The sequence below is a fragment of the Crotalus tigris genome, unplaced genomic scaffold (assembly GCF_016545835.1).
Source record: "Crotalus tigris isolate CLP2741 ecotype Arizona unplaced genomic scaffold, ASM1654583v1 scf7180000019794.865796, whole genome shotgun sequence".
Classification (NCBI taxonomy): domain Eukaryota; kingdom Metazoa; phylum Chordata; class Lepidosauria; order Squamata; family Viperidae; genus Crotalus; species Crotalus tigris.
The window spans coordinates 72,389-89,128 of record NW_024097714.1 but is presented as its reverse complement, the minus strand read 5'-3'; the positions used below and the strand labels follow the sequence as shown (position 1 = coordinate 89,128).

Genomic DNA, 16,740 nt, shown 5'->3' with positions numbered 1-16,740 from the left:
GGAAACAAGGAGAATCACAGAACAGATTCAGATGGATAACTTCCCTAGTCTCTGTATTTGTCTATCCGTATGTAAAGGCTGTTTGGAATAACATAGCAGTTCATGTACCAAGAAGTGAATATCCTAGTCACACTTCCTTCTCTTCATCATAATATATGAATATATGTTTGTTAATAAAACCTTTTGGGGGACTGGAACATTTGCTAGAGGAATATATTTTTCCCTTAGTTGAAGTGAAATGCAGAAATCTGTACATGAGCTACATATCTGGAAAAGATCACGTGCTATGTGAGTTCTTGGATGTATAAGTTCAGGTATCCCATATACGTGATGAAAATGTGCTGTGGGATCTCTCTCCAGCACTTTGTCATATAATTAGAAACCAATTTGGGGTTAATTACAATGATATAATGATTAAATAAATACACTTAATATATAAGTAGAATACCCCAAGTAGAATACCCCAAAGTAGAACATAACTGAAATCTCTGTTTATTCAGATTTTAAATGCCTCATAGTTCACTTCTTTCTACTCACAGCTCAATTGCCTTTCCTCTAAAGTAGTACTTAAAAGCTTTAATTTTGATTTTGGCAGTGGGATTATTTTCTTGTCTCAAAACATTTCAGCTCAAACCTTCATATTCCTGCAGTGTCAATTTGATGTCACAGAACTGTACATGTCTCAGACACTGTTTGCAAAATTATACTATTTATATTCCTCTGTGTTTCAGCTGAATTATTTTTAAATGTTCAGGCTGATGGCATCTAGCCTAGTCTAAGCAGTCTTTCAAAATGGCAGAAATATTTGACTAGTACATTATTTTGCTGTCTTATATATGGAAATTTACTGACATGTTAAAACAGAAATATTGAAAAATGGAAGTGACTTCATGAAAAAACTGTTCATATAAACATACAATATTGCTGTGTTAGAAATACTGAGTTTAATGAAATGGATCGATATAATATTGCTATAGACCTTCGTAGAGGGAAGAGGGAATGACCTTGAGGGATAGGAGGAAGAACTGCTACCAAGGCAACAGTCAGATAAAAGATGTAATTTGAGTAAATGCTCAGATAAGCCACTTCTTAGTTCATAGAAGATAAAAGGAAGGAGGAGAGGAGTTTATTTGATTGATGCCAGCCTACTTGGCAGGATTGATGCCAGCCCTTCAAGATACACCAAATTAGGCAAGCAATGCCATGTAGGCCAATGCTATTTTTATTGTAAAGCTTTAGAAACAATCTTTAGATGCTCCATGCAGGTGGGGATCAGAGAGACTGTGCAGGATGTCTTCTGTCTTCTGGTCTACATTCAACTTCATCTATCACTGCTTCTGTAAAGGGATGAACATAGTAAGAAGGGAAAAACAAAAAGAAATGTTTCAAATGGTACAACAGACACTGCAACACTATAATACATACAATATAACCTTTCAAATACAGCATGAAAGCACTTGAACTTGTCCATTTCTTTCTTATTTAACAAAAGGATGAGAGAGAAATGGAAAATAAAGTGAAATTCGGACTCTCTTGGTGACCCCAAACCTTTTAAAAAGAAAAGAATTCCAAGCCTTATGCAACATTGGAGTATGATATATTGGGATTATGAGGAACACATGAAGAAGCTAAAGAGGATGAGTCCTGCAGGCAGTTCCAGCCTTATTCTTGCTCCAGGGCCTTGATTGGTAGATGTTGTTTTTTTATTCCATTAGTTGGTGCAAGAAAGGAAGAACAAAAAGCCAAAGGAGCCAACTCTACTTTTCATATGCTGCAAATCAGACTTCATTCAGCAATGGAGACCGAATAAAGATTGACAGTAGGGGCAGGAAATGTTATCCTGGCATAGATAAAGACAGAGTTATTAAGCAGCCTGGCAGCTCCAGCTGAATACTTTCCAAAGTAAGAATTATCTTAGAGATTGACGGATATGTATCTGTATTTCTGTATGAATTTATGGAAACTATTCTTTGGGATGATTTTAAAAATCAGAAATGAAAGAGTCAAAGGTTAGTTCCCTCTCCTCAATATCCAGTGATCACATTCACTCTTTCCCAAGACACATTATAAATATTGTATAGATTACATTCTATGAATATGGATTTTATAATTAATAGGACTTCCATACAATAATAATTTTTCAACTGCAAACTAGTTTTTCTAGGGTCAGTGCCTTGCATACTAACTGGTGTCATTTTATAAGGGCTGAGGCACTCACTATATAGTACAGGAAGAAGAATCATCTTCAAATAAGGACATGTAGCAATTTATTTTCTCAGTTTCTTTTTGGTATTCTAATAGTGTATGATGCATTGTGTATCACTCCTACAGCAGGTACAGGTACAGCATTTTGGCTTGCAAGATAGTTACTACCTGTTCAGCAGGTCAGCGGTTCAAATCTCACCGGCTCAAGGTTGACTCAGCCTTCCATCCTTCCGGGGTAGGTAAAATGAGGACCCAGATTGTTGGGGGCAATGTAAATATATATATACATTGCTTACTGGTGTACACCGCTTAGAGAGTGCTTGTACTTAAAGCGGTATATAAGTCTCATAAATAAGTAAAATAAATAAATAAATAAAGCTTCTGTCATGCATTTAAGAGGAAATTTGCTTGGGGTGGAACCAGGCTTTGGTTGAAGTTATTAATATAGTTAGATTTGTTTTGTAGGAAAGCCCCCTCCCCAGATTAAAATATTATTTATTCTTAATATTAAAAAGAGGCAGGATAGACTATTTCTCCTAAAGGAGAAATGGAGAAAAAATCTTAACAAAGGCAGAAAACAGTCCCAGTCTTCCTGCTATAGGAAAAAGCCTCAAACAAAAAAGCCAGTTGTTAGGAGATTTTGAATGGATATTCAGAAAGACTAGGCCACCTATTCATAAGCAAAACGCCTTCAGCCACAGCCTCCACAGAAGGTTTGAGCTGATGGGATTAGAAAAACAACGACTCGAAAAATCTACATTCCCCACCCAGCTCCAAGGACAGGACATGACCTCCCAGCCAAAATGGGAGTCAGGCAACAATAATTAGAATACCAAAAGGGCACACTCAAGCACAAGTCAAAGTACATTTCACAATAGGCATCTCAAATACAAAGCCCAAAGAAGGTATAAAAACCCACCCGCTCTCAACTCCATTTTGTCAGCTGTCCCAGAGCTGTATGCTGTTGCTGGTTCTGCTCCTCAATAAACAGACCTTCTTTCCTAAGCAGCCTCCATTTTATTGGAACCGTACCTGATTTTTCTTTCAACAGTTTTCTATCCCTCTATATTTGGTCAATGGAAGGCAGCGAGCATACCCAATACTCCTGCCTATTTTCCCCACAACATCAACCTGGTGAGGTGGAGTGGGCTGAGAGAGTATGCCTGGATCAGATCTAGCCAGATGGCTTTCATGCCGAGGGAAGGCCTAGAACTCACAGGTCCCTGGTTTCTAAGCCAGCATTTTAATCATGTAATCAATAAAATAAACTTTTTTTTGGAGAACATGAAAATTACTGTGTATGTAAAACCAACCTTCTGTCCTATCTATTATATAGAAATGGGAAATGGTTATGTGGGAAACATAAAAACAGAGTACTATATGATTGGCGTAATTAAGAGTGCATTATAAAACCAGAAGATATTTAGTCCATAATTAATGCAGACTGAATCTATAAATATTTTTTAAAAATGAAGTTTGGCCATATAGAGACAATAGATGACAAATGAATTGCAAAATCAATTTCTGAAGGAAGAGTGAATGGCTTAAGAAGAAAAAGAATGTTTGATTGAATACAGTTGATGAGCTGGTGAAAAGTTTAAAGAACAAAAGGCAACATACGAAGCAGTGTACGGATATAATGCAAGGATAGTTTGCAAGATAAAGAGAAGTAAAGCAAGTGGTGTTTGTATGAACTACTTTGCTTAACATTTCTCTTTATTATTTCATGTCATTAATTTTTCATTTACTTTATTTCTTTTCTGTTTGTCTCCCAAATAATGGCATGATTGGCATGTTTGCATGTATGTTTCTGTAATAGCATATTTAGAATTACATTGCTCTCAATAGGTGGCAGTAAAAGATTATTGTTAGGCATCATGACTCACAGCTCAGCAGGGTAGTAATCATGAACATTCAGCTTATTAACAAGAACATCTTTCACTCCTCTAGCCAATCTCCTCTCTCAAATAGCTATGCTGTGTTGTGAAAAATAAATTGATTTTGCCACTGTCTTTCCAGTGTGCTGCAGGCATGATTTAACTCTATATTATAAGATTGTACCCTCTGCAAAGAGAAAGGAACCAAAAAAGCTGAGGATCAAGAGTGGCTACTTCACAGGAACTGAATTTGTATTCCTTTTGTATGGTGTTTGTATTCAACTTGTTTGTATTTGCTGCCAAGTATGTATTCAGACTGAGAGCAATGGAAATGTAATGGGGGCACAGTTGCTACATAAGTGAAAAAGGCATTATTGGCCTCAAGCAAATAGTTTGAATGTCATAGAAAGATGACAAATTATGTACAAGCTAGTATGTTTCTTAGCAGTGAGACTCACATAGATGGCAGCACCTGGTTGACTTTGGCTCAGAAGCTATGCAAGTTTAGGCTAGATGACTTATCTGAAAATCTCAGGTCTTTACGTTACACTAGGAAGTTGAAATATATCTTGTAAGAAGGCAGCGGCAAATCAGTTTTATCCTTCTGCAATAAAAGTGGGTGGATATATTTCTGTACATACTTCCAGTTTCCAGCAAAAATGTCTACAGTGATATTAATGACCACAGTGGTTGCTTAATTATCATGGTGTTCATTTAATGGCTGCTTCAAAAAGTCATTAACAGGTCTAGTCATGTGGTGATCTGCTTTACAACTGTCAGAATGTATGATTGTAATTGCCAGGCTCAATTATGCTTACAAGCTCTATAAGAAACCTAAGATTCTTTTTTCATCCATGGGAACAAGTTTCAAAAAGATAGTCTGATGGTAATATTGTTATATGCTTCAGCCATTGCTTACTTTTGGTATCCTTTGACTGATTCAGCTATTCCAGGTTTCAACCAGAAAGGGCTCCCATGATCTTTAAATAAGTAAGTACTACTTCCATAGTAAGGTGAGCAACCTATACATGAATGAATAAATGAATGGATGGATGAATGAATGAATGAATGAATGAATGAATGAATGAAGTGAGCATCAGACATTATGTCATTTGTCAGTGCAAATCTCTGCCTGGAAACAAAAATACAAAAAGATTAAAAAAAGAGGACAGGACAAAAAACAATGGTTGGAAACTGTTCAAAGAGAGAAGCAACCTGGAATTAAGGAGAAACGTCCTAACAGTGAGGACAATTAACCAGTGGAATAGCTTGCCTTCAGAAATCGTGGGTGCTCCATCACTGGAGTTGTCTGAGATGGCATAGGTTCTTCTGCTTGAGAGGGGGGCTGGACTAGAAGACCTCCAAGGTCCCTTCCAGCTCTATTCTATTCTATTAACTCAGGATAGATTACACATTTTACAGAGAGATTATATGTTCAACAGGGTGACAAAATCAGCCTTGACTTTGTGCAACTATGTGATGCATGTCTTTTCATGGTACACTTCAAAAATTATTTCTACTCACTTTTGTAAGCATAGGAGCATTTATCATCACATAACGTTTAGCATTTTTAGTAAACAAACATTATGTTCAAGGGATTGTCAATAGGTCATATCACCTTTACCAACTAGAAACCAACTTTCATCCTTTATGACTATGTCTAAGTGATTCAGTTACCTGGAATAGAAATGAAGATAGCTAGCAATAGCAATAGCACCTAGATGTATATACTGCTTCATAGTGCTTTACAGCCTTCTCTAAGAGATTTACAGAGTCAGCATATTGCCCCCAACAATCGGTCCTCATTTTATTGACCTTGGAAGGATGGAAGGTTGAGTCAACCTTGAACCCGTCAGGGTCGAACTCCAAATTGTGGGTAGAGTTAGCCTGCAATACTGCATTCTAACTGTTTAGGAAGATCAGGCCTTTCCTGGACTGATGTCTGCAAGTGTGGAGCAATTCAAGACTTATGGAGAAATGCATCCATTTAGGGAAGGATGACTTAGTGTAATTAGCTGACTATACTGGGAAATCCAGTATAAACACTGTCATATTTCCAGGAGTAAGAAAGAGGTACACTTGGGCTGTGTAGCACAGATGCAGTCTGAACCATGAAGGAGTAGTTTAGCAAAAGCAATTCATGAAAGTCCTTGGAAAACACATTATTAACCTAGAAAAGATTGATTTACACTGATTAATGATATGGTCACATTGGCCCAGACTTTTCTCACTTTTGACTTGACTGTGACAGACTCACATTTGAATACTTAAGCCTGTGGAAAAGAAGCCTACAGTTTTAAGTAGGATAGTGGACAGATTAATTGTCGCTTGAGCATGGTGTTCAAAAATTCACCATTCATCTTAACAAACAGTTTCATAAAGAACCTATCTGTGCAGGAAGTTGAGATGGAAAATGATGATACCATGAAACTGCAGGGACAGCAATCACATTTTTAATACTCTTCCTGCATGAAAGAGTAAGAGCATTTTTCAAATGCTCACTTATAGCATTTTTATACTGTCACCCAGCCATCACTGAACTGAGATAAAACATTACTTTGACATTACAATAATTGGATAACTCCAGAAGACCCTAGGGGAAAAATTATCTCAGTTCAACTAGGGTACACAACTTATAGTTTTTCAAAGTCCACACCAACCTTTGACTGTTGTTGCCAAAGTCTTTCCAAAATATACCAATGGATTGTAAATACAGTACCAACAGAAAGGAAAAGTCCTAAATCCATAGAGAGTGTTTTGAGCCAGTCACTGTCAGTCCATAAGATCAGGCTTGGGCGACAAGCCGGTGGGTCAATTCCTGTTGCAACCAATGATTGCACTTGGTTCATAAAAACAAACAAACAAACAAACAAACAAGCAAAGGGTGAATTCTGCACTTTTGAAAAAAAGCAGATATTTGATTAACAATACTAGTTTTGCAATTAGAAAGCACGTTATAAGCACAAACTAAGAATAAGCACAGAATACAACTGCTTGCCATTTACCGGTAGTAGCTTCTCTGTTAAGATATGGAAGGAGTTGCTCATCCCATTCTTCACACAAGCTTTTCCATACTGAGGATGCTGATCCTTCTCAAATATCACTAGAAAAAAGATATGTCAACGTGATTTAATGAAGCACTAAAAATATCTATACTTTTACAGAAACAGAGATGCATTACAGCAGGGAAATCTATCTCCCTTCAGATGTTGCAAAACTTTCACTCCCTCTATCCTATTGGACAGGCTGAAGCTGTTGAGAGCAGATAAATAACTTGGTCAGATTTTTCTTTAGCTCTCAAAAGATTTCCCACTAGGATCAATTTTCAATGGATTAAAAAAAAATCATAGAATTGCAGATTTGCACATTTAACATAACCTATCTCAAATGGTCCCAAAGGCAGTAAAATTTTGCTGTGCTTTTATAAAGGAATTTACTGTATATGGTTCAATACATCTGAGCTAAATTAGTTGTGGAAAATATTGTGGTGGCATTCCATGATTGAAATGCCAACAGCTAAGATTTGATCCAATCAAAATGAATAGAAGAACAGCTGTTATACAACGAGAACAGAATGAATGTTAATAGCATGAAGCATTTGTTTAAACCCTTTGAGTGCTGATTTCTTTGCTGATGGCTTGGAACAGGGATCTTATAGGATGATACTTCGACATGGTCATTATGTGCCAATAGATTTAACTATGAACCCAAGTTTCAATCAGAAATGGATGTGTATCAGTCATAATGAAAGCTGCAAATACTCTTGCTAGAAAAGCTAAAATGCTTAGGAAAAGTAGAAGCAAGACAAAATGAATATCTTGCCTATTTTGGTTTGCTATATGACATCTTAGGGTATGTTGCGTTTGTTCAAAAATGTCAAGAAGGGAAAAGTGATCCAGAAAGCAACTACCTTCGACTCAATTTAGGGATTGAAAATGTTCCCATTTTCTGCCTAACCAATAATAGATGTAGGTGCACAAATTTTTTTTTATCTCTTTGTTTTCTTTGCATGTCAGTGTTATTCTAGATAATTGAACTTAGTATCTTGAATTGTGTTCCAGATGTATAAAGATAAGAATATAAGATTCTTTCTAGATCTGACCTAAAGTAATGGAGTCCTCCTATCAGTTTTTACATCAAACAGATGCAAATGGGAATCCCAGAAGTAGATAATGCATTCAATATTTGAATGTGTACTTTTGAGAATGCAATGGAGACCAAAACCAGTTCTGATGGATTACTTTCTTCTTCCATAGCTACTTGCTTATGGAATGCTACATAGTTACATTTTCTCTCTTGTTTGTAGCATATATTTGAAAATTAAGTAAGGCTAATGTGTTACTTCACTGATGATGCCCAACAGATTACTCATTTTTATGAGATTCTAAGAAAGCATTGAAAATCTGGATTAGTAGCTGATCATGGTAAATGATTACATGGAACAACTGGAACTTTGTGTAAACAAGATGGAAATATTATTTCTTGGAAGATCTGTTCATGCAGTGTTCAAAGTACAACTTACTGTTGATGAAACTTCACTGTTTATAAAGATGGAAATCCAGTTTATCTCTAGAATCAATGGCATTTTACAGTGATGGCAAGGTCTTAGCAATGACCTTTACTAAATACTTGGTTTGTTGAAGAGTATTAGTACCTTTCCCAAGGAGATGCAAGCCAGATCATTCGAGTGACCTGTGCTTGACTAGCTCCATCCTTCTAATTTCTAATGTACAATATAAGTGCCTGCCCTTAAAAAACATCAGAAAATATCAACTAGTGAAAAATGCTGGTGTCTGAGATAGGTCAGTCAGAACTATGAGCTGCTAAGGTGGTTCAATCCACACTTGTTCCCAGTTTGTTTCTGGCATTCAGTTAAAGTTGCCTATTACTTTGAAACCAGGATTGATGCACTAAAGATCTTTCCCTTATATCTGTATTACACCCTGCCTGCCATACTGTATTGTATTCTTCAATATCTTAACCTTCAACATATCAGTCATCTTTTGGTTGGATTACTGCAACACTGTCTGCATGGGACTAACCTTGAAGAATAGTTGGAAGCCACAAGTAGTATAGCTGGTACATAATGCAGTGGTGCACAAGTCCTGGGAGCCCCCACGGCTGTGTAGTGGTTGGTTACTAGTTTGCTTCCCGCTCCAATTCAAGATGTTGGTTGTTACCTTAAATCCTTATATGACATGGATCCAGGCTATCTGAGGAGACATCTCTCCTCAGTGGGACTAGCCCTTCCCGCTTGCACCAGTAAGAGGCCCACCAAGGAATTCCAGCAGGGAGGTTCCAAGAGACGAGCCTTTTTCTGCTGAGCTCCAATCCCTGTGGAACACTCTACCATTGGAAGTGCTCCCTCCCTTTTGGCCTTCCAGAAAGGTATTAAAACTTGGCTTTGCTGCCTTGCCTGGGGCCCTGAGAGGAGCACTCACCACTGGAAGTGCTTGACAGGGTAAGAAGATCTCTTCCTCACCCCCTGCTCCCCCTCTTAGTTCTGATTTCAGTATAGTTTTTAAAATCTTAATCTGTATAGTGGGCAGCATAATAAATGAATGAATGAATGAATGAATAAAGAAAGAATACACACACACACACACACACACACACACATCCATACATCTATGATTTGGTCTATGCTTTCCACCACATATTCACTATAGGTTTTTTCAGCAGTTACAAGAATCAGGCCCTTTATCTTGAAGTACATTTTACTTGATCAATTAATACACTTCAATGCTTGCCAAATCATTCAGATGTCTTTTTCTTGCTTGCTTTTTTTAATGGGAGAGCACATTTTCTTGTTTTTATTCTTTCTCTTGGTTTTAGCTTAAGAATTCTCTTGCTTTATTAGCCTTGTTGTTGTAATATAAAGAGAGATGGGAAATTGAACACATAAAGTAAATTATTAATTATTCATGTCAGCTATAAATGCATGAAGTATTTTGGACAAAACACTGCATGCCTATGCAAACACACCACACAAATCCACAAAACAGTATTATATTAAATGTTATAAAGTCTTCCCTTTATCATTTAGTATTATTTAACATTTATATATTACCATAATATTTGTCATTAATGACAAGAAGGAAACTGAATGGAAGCTTATTGACAATATAGCTGATATAATAAATAAAGCAAGGTACAAGAGCCATTTTCACAAAACAGTTGACCAATGAATAACTTGCCCAAGAATTCAAATGCAAGGGAGAAGAGCACCACACTCAACTCACAAGTTCTCTCTCTCTCATTTAGCAATCTGTCCCTCTCAATCTTCTATAATCCTAATCAGATGAAGAGAAATCATTCTTGTAAGTTTAGAAGAGGATTTAAATTAGAGATGTCCTCATGAGAGAAGATAACTTACTCTTCCTAGTTGCTAATTCAGAGACAAAAGAGAGAGGTGAGATCTACTGCAATTCTCTGATTAGGATTAGATGAGGATGAGAGATGCCTTCATTAATTATTTCTGCATAATCACAGCAGTAAAGACCAAAACTGAAAAATATTAAAAGGTAAGTCAAACTTGATCCTGGTGACTACCAGAGAGCATCCTTGTTGTTTTATTGGCAATAGTGTAGAACACATTTGTCTCTATTTTCTTGCAGGATGTATGCAGAATTCTGAGATTCCTTGATAATGTATTGTTCTAGTATTAAGGATTCAACCTTGCTTAGTTACTGCACTCAAACAAGGTCACAGATCACACTGTCCAAGGGAAAAGGACAGAGAGGAATAGTTGTAATGAGACTTGGCAAATCTGTGTAATGCCTTTGACTGAGAGTTTGACTATAATCACGTGAAATTATCTGTCACAAACACTATAAAATCAATGCTGTAATACAAATGGATCAATATTGAGATATAGCAATTTAATAAAGGTTCTAGGAAAGCGCAGAAATAGCTTCCCCTCTCTGCTAAGAAATTCTGCCCACAGGAAATTAAACATTGTGTGGCATTCATTGCAAATATCTTTGTTGTTATTACAGTATTAAGGCTGTGATAGAATACGAAATTATTCAGTGATTTTTGATTCTTAAAACTTTATAATAAGTTTCCAAACAATGAAAACTGCAAAGTCCTATTTTGCAAACTTATTTCCATAACTTTCTCTATGTGTATACTTGTGTTTAATTGGAATGAAGAATACAAAATGAAGAGGTGTGAAGGCTAATTGAGTCACAGTCCTACACTAATTTACCCCAGAGGAAGTCTCATTGAGGTCTGTGAGACTTATTTGGCAATCACATAACTTGATCATAACCTTCTATAGTTTAGTATCCTCAGCTATGCTAGATGGGAATTTTGAAAAGTGGCAATTTAGGACTATCTGAAAGAAGGCTCTCATTCCTTAACACACTGAGTGAAAGGATCTGTGATCTTTTTGTTTACTGCATGCTTTTTCTTTGCATCTTGGATCATGAAAACAAATGATGCATGTTTTACTTCTGTATACAAATAGACGATTTACTTCAGGCTCCTGGTTAGAATGAATGATGTTCATTTGCTTAATCAACCATTCGAACAAACTTTTTCTTTAAAATACAGTTCAGTCTTATAGGTAATATCTTAATCTTAAAATTGCACAAGTGGTACGGATTTCAAAGATAAAGGATATGTGAGGAAACAGTAGCCTTTTTACTGTTATTTTTGGGCAAGCAAAGATGCCTGCTTCGGCTGTCTTTGTCCCTGTGATCAAGATGAGCTTGAACTCAGAGCCAGGGAATTTTTTTCTTTGGAATTTCTCAAATTCCCTTTAACAGTGCTCATGTGGGAGTTATAGCCTGATTGAGAAGAAAATACTGTTTTCAAAGGTATGAAAATTAATTGCAGTTCTGCATATAGCTTATCAAAGAACAATTATTTATTAGCTTTAGGAATCACCTGTCTGAAAGCAATCTTATTAGTCTGCTTTCGGTTACCTAGTTACAAGCAAAGTTTGTTCACTTAAAATATACCCCATTTTATCTTTGGTATCCAAATCTCCAAAACATGTATAGCTCATAATCAAAGCAATAGAAAGTTGACAAGACCAATATTAAATCAACAGAACCCTAAAACAGCAAGAGCTTTAAGTGAATCTAAGGGGTGTAATAATTGTACTTCTGTGGCTCTTGAGACACACCCCAAAGGTGCAAAATATAGGAGAACATCCAAAATTTCATTCTGAAAGTGAACTGAGAAAGAATGAGGCAGCAGGTAGGCAGTTTTTTTGTAGGAGAAGATCTGACTTCAGATTCTCCTCCCACGTCCCACAGGAAGTTCTGCATTATTTACTACAACCATCACTCCAGATTTTGGAACTCAGAGAACAGGTAGATTGGAGGTCTGGGTTGAATTGATCAACCTTCAAGATTCAGTATTTTCCTAATCTCAGACATGAACTTTGTATGGTGGGAGATTTTGCAGATTTGCAAAGGGAAGTGAGAATTTTACTTTTCCCTGATTTCTGCCTTGTTATCATGATGGAGGATATAACAATGGAGCTGTCCAAAAGGATAGATTGCTGAGCCCAAAGCTTAAACAATTTGAAAGAACTGGTGTAAGAAAGTCATAAAATATTGTACATAAGATTTAGTACGAAGCAAGGACAAATATCCCAAACAGGTGCTAGGAAGGCTTATTCTTTACTTGCTAGTCATATAATATTTTTTCTTGATTGCTAGTCACATCATCTCTAACACAGGAAGATGAAAAGGAATTCAGAGTTGTTCTCACTATTTGGACATGTTCATTTGGGAATCCACTTGGCTTAATGATGGTTTATTTCTTGAACAGTTTTACAAGTATAGTTGGCATTAGGCAAGAATAACAAAGGGAAGGTACAAAAGGAGATGTTCAAAAATTAAAGCTTGCTAGATGAAAAATGAGCAGGATATATTAGGTTTTACATTACTCAGTGTACTGGAAAAATTACTGTTGGATAATATTCAAAACTGCAATTCCAGTTAAGATGAAATCCTTACTCAATACATATTCTTAGCAATATATATAAGTATAGATTGTATGTGAAAAAGGCAAAGGGTATCAAAAGTAAGAAATAGACTGCAAGTTAATTGTAATGGATTGTCATAGTAAGTTAACTTAAGGATATTTAAAAATATAGTAATGTTAAAATGACATTAGATTTTTTTTTTAAAAAAGAAAAATGTGGCCAAACATCCAATTGGATATTACAATAATGGAGGTAAACATTTGGAAGTATGTGTATCATTCATCTTTGGGTACAGTTGTGTATTTATGTACACAATATCTTGTATGGATTCAGTTTGTGGATAAATATTCAGCAGTAGCAATATGATTAAAAGCCTTCTATGAAAGGGCAGGTCCTGCATTTTTATGATGTTTAGTGTTCATATGATGTATTGAACCAGGATATGCACAAGAGACAAGAAAGCATCCATCTTCCTATTGCAAAATTATACTTTTAAAAACTCAGGACAGCGATATTTGGACAATTAATACTCCGACAGTTCATACTAAATTTTTGACTTGGAATTCTCAAAAAGAAGAGCAAAACAATTAAAGCAATTTACTAAGCATACATTTTGTCATTGTTAGTTGGGAAGTCGTGTCCGATCCATCGCAACCCCATGGACAACGTTCCTCCAGGCCTTCCTGTCCTCTATCATCTTCTTGAGTCCATTTAAGTCCAGCATCAGAGAGTTCTAACAAAATGTGATCCACTGGAGAAGGAAATGGCAACCCACTCCCGTATCTTTGCCATGAAAACTCCATGGACAGTACCAAAAGGATACATACACAAGTCAAATTTGTCTGTCCCTGGGAAGCCTTAAAAAACCTCTAGAAAAGTGTTACAGTTCAAAGATACAGCATGATATGCACACAGAAGATTCTAGGATAAGTCCTTGGTAACTGCAAGTAAAATTTGGAAAGATCATATACAACTTTAAAGAGAAGCTACCAATCAATGTCAACAATACAGAGCTAGATTAACTACTAGTCTCCTTCTCTATAAGTAGCTTTATGGGGTTTTATGGACAATAAGGAGAAACTTCTTTGAGCCAGCTCTCCAAAATCTCCAATTTAGTTTTCTAACTCTCTGCATCAAATTGTACTAGAACCGTATGAAATGCACCTCATCTCATTTTCAATTGAACCGAATCACGTCCCTTTCCTCTTATGCCCTTGTCCACTTCTTCCACCCACCTTTTGGAGTCCAGCTCTGGGTATACCGTTCAGCTGAAAAAAAGTTAAGCATCCTTTAAAGGAGATGCTATTGGGAGAGTTCTATCTAGCAAAGAAACATCAATTTATAACATTTGTTTTTACAAAGTATCAGATTTCATGTTCAGATTCTACTAGGTTTTTGTGAAATTCTTCCTGATGGAGGGTGCTATAGAAATCAACAGATGAATATCTGAACAATGCAGGGCCATTTCTGCAGGGCATGTCCTCTTTAAATCTGGATGGTGCAGATTAGTCAAATGCTGCTGGTTGCTTTAGAGGTCCAGTCTGCTTCCAGATTAGACTGAATACCTTTCAGTACTTGTAACAGTTTAACTTGAAACTCCACAATTACTACATAATCCCTGTGTTGAACAGAGCCCCCAAACATATGATCATAATTTCTGTTTGTTTGGTTCCTTCTTGCAATCTCCCCATATCCTCTAAATGTCTTCACTGGGGCACAGAGGGGGAGCCTTCAACACCTATAGGGCACTAGATGGGAAAGACTGATTAATGGTTTCCCTTGATTTGACTGAGAAATAAAACTGCACCAGCAGGGTGGGTCAAATCAGAGATTATCTCTCCTTGTGTCAGAGGCATCAAGAATTTTGCTGTTAGAGTGTGTTGCACATGCTGCTTCCTTCTACCCTCAACCTCACTCCAAGGCAGAAGCAAGCCCTAATGATTTTTCCCAGCTTTCCCTCACCTGATGGGTGGAAGTGCTAACCCTCAAACCATCATCCCCAGGTGAGGGGATCCATCTCAGGGGAACAACCTGGGACTTGCTAAGCCAGTGGTTCTCAACCTGTGGATCGGGACCCCATTTGGGGTCGAACGACCATTTCACGGGGGTCGCCAAACAACGCAGTCCGCCATTTTTTCCCCCCTTTTCCTTAACTGTGCTACTCCCTTTTATTCTATTGGCTTTTGAAAGCCAATAGAATAGACTCTCTTGAATAGAGTCTAATTTTATTGGCTTTCAAAAGCCAATAGGAATTGTCCAGGCTGTCTCTGCCCTGCTGAGCCTGCCAAAAGTCCCATTCTGCAAACGGTGCTGCACCAGTTGAGTAGTCCTCGACTTACGACCGGTTGAGTAGTCCTCGACTTACGACCAGTTGAGTAGTCCTCGACTTACGACCGGTTGGGGGTCGTGGCATTAAAAAGGTTGAGAACCACTGTGCTAAGCGAAGGCCACAATTGCATCTTGGCTTCTTACAGAGGAACCCAAAGGTGGCCGGACAGCAGCTTTTAAACATTACAGGTAATCCTTGACTTATGACCACAGTTGAAATTAACATTTCCGTTGGTTAAGCAAGACATTTGTTAAATGAGTTTTGCTTCATTTTACGACCTTTCTTGCCACAGTCATTAGGTGAGTCACCACAGTTATTAGTAACAGGGTTGTTAAGTGAATCTGTCTTCCCCATTGACTTTGCTTGTCAGAATGTCGCAAAAAGTGATCACATGACCCCAGGAACACTGCAAACCATTATAACTATGAGTCAGTTGCCAAAGCATTTGAATTTTGATCACACGGCCATGGAGATGCTGCAACAGTAGTCATAAGTGTGAAAAATGGCCGTAAGTCACTTTTTTCAGTGCTGTTGTAACTTCGAATGATCACTAAACGAACTGTTGTAAGTCGAGGACTACCTGTATTTTTACAGGGGAGAGGGGTGGGGAAGCGCACTCCTACTGGCCCCCAGGAGGCAAAAGAGCCTCGCACGTGTGGAGGAGGGTAGGCGTTCGGAACTCATTCAGACGACCGGGGCCCGCTACTACCCGGTCCGAGATACAACAAAGGGAGGCGGATTGTGCTACCTCGCGCGGTTCCCGCAGAGCACGGCGTCCAAACGCGGGCGGGCGGGCGGGCGTGGGGCGAGAGGGCGCGCGATCGAGTTTCGCGTGTCTCCCCCTTCTCCCTGTCCCCCCCCCCCTCAGCCGCGGTCGCCGCGCGTCGGAAGCCCGCTCCGTCGGAAGGCTGGTCTGGAAGGCAGTCCAAGCCAAAACTCCGTCCCCTCCCGCACAGCTCCCTAGGCTCCTGCGGCTACTTAATAGATCCCTCCCTCCCCTCCGGCGCCCCACGGCCAACCGCAGCTCCCGCGGCCGTCTATCTCCCCGCTCCAGGGCAAGCGAGGAAGAGACTTCGCGCAACAAACGGGGGAGAGCCTTCCGTCTCGCGCGGCAGCTAGCTTCGGTCTGCCGGTTTCGCGCCTTCCTCCTCGCATCCTCGGCCGGCCCCCTCCGCTCGCCCTCCCCTGCTTTCCTACCGGTCCAAAACACAGATGGAGCACGCGGCAGCCGCCAATGCCTAGCCGGCTCGCTCCGGAGACAGCCTCGCTTCCCTAACTGCTTCGTCTGCCCCGGCACTGCTGGCCTGGCGAGGTGGAGGGGGGGAGGCAGAGGGAAAAGAAACCGGGGGGGGGGGCAGCCTCTCTGCTCAAGTCTTCCCCGGGAA

General features: G+C 38.6%; 1 long non-coding RNA gene across 1 annotated transcript; it reads right to left on the bottom strand.

The window, feature by feature from the left end:
- Positions 1–1,000: 1,000 nt before the first annotated feature.
- LOC120317729 lies at positions 1,001–15,176 on the bottom strand. Its single transcript, XR_005559303.1, has 4 exons — positions 13,637–15,176; positions 7,088–7,185; positions 6,743–6,921; positions 1,001–1,337 (listed from the first exon to the last, which is right to left on the bottom strand). It is a non-coding gene; the product is annotated as an uncharacterized LOC120317729 (long non-coding RNA).
- Positions 15,177–16,740: the final 1,564 nt, after the last annotated feature.